Consider the following 973-nt stretch of genomic DNA (forward strand, 5'->3'; position numbering starts at 1 on the left):
AAACGTATACTCATTATTTACTGATATTGGATACAGTGTGTGTGTGTGTGTGTGTGTGTGTGTGTGTGATATATATACATATACGCACACACACTCATACACATACACACACTCACACACACACTCAGTGGTTGTTTTGCTGTTTGGTTCTCTCTCGTCTTACTCCGGATTACTCAAAGAATGCGTTCTCAGAAACAGAAAGTGGACAGACAAGAAAAGATAGAATAATACTTTTCTGACTTGTCTACTCTCTCTCTCTCTCTCTCTCTCTCTCTCTCTCTCTCTCTCTTTGTTTACCAATACGCCTGTTTTCAGTAAGCCTCTCCTCTCTCAATGGTTCGTTGTTTTGATTTCTTCCACTGTCGGTTGCTAATAATAATGCTCATGAATGCTTTCCCAAAAACATGACTCAACTAGAAAATTGTCCAGAAAATATCTTTCAACCATTTACTAAACTTGTTTCAATGCTTCATACCATGTCCGCTCAAACATATTCTACTTTAAATGAGTAAAGAGAGAGAGGAAAAAAAAAAAGAAAAAAGAAAAAAAAAGTTATCTATAGGCGCAGCCGTGGCTGTGTGGTAAGACGCTTGCTTTCCAAGTACATGGTTCTGGATTCAGTCTCACTGTGTGGCACCTTGGCCAAGAGTCTTCTACTATAGCCTCGGGCCGACCAAAGCCTTGTGCATACTTCCAGACGCTTACTTAATGGAATCTTGCGTCATTCTTCTTGTCGGATACGTTGTCTGTGAATTCTTGCACGTTGGCAGAGGGAATTATTTATAACTTTCCTTGCAATTTGGAAAGGTAAGGCAGTATATGAGATTTTGCGTTTTGCAGTTCATATCTGCATTTATTTTGAAAAGGGATCCGCTCTTGAATTTTATATGGGAAACACTTTCCAAGTATTTGAAGTTGTTGATGTTGTTGCATGTCCAACATCTCCTGTCTCTACATTCCTTTACTAAGAATT

This window comes from Octopus bimaculoides, chromosome 17 (assembly GCF_001194135.2).
Source record: "Octopus bimaculoides isolate UCB-OBI-ISO-001 chromosome 17, ASM119413v2, whole genome shotgun sequence".
Lineage (NCBI taxonomy): Eukaryota > Metazoa > Mollusca > Cephalopoda > Octopoda > Octopodidae > Octopus > Octopus bimaculoides.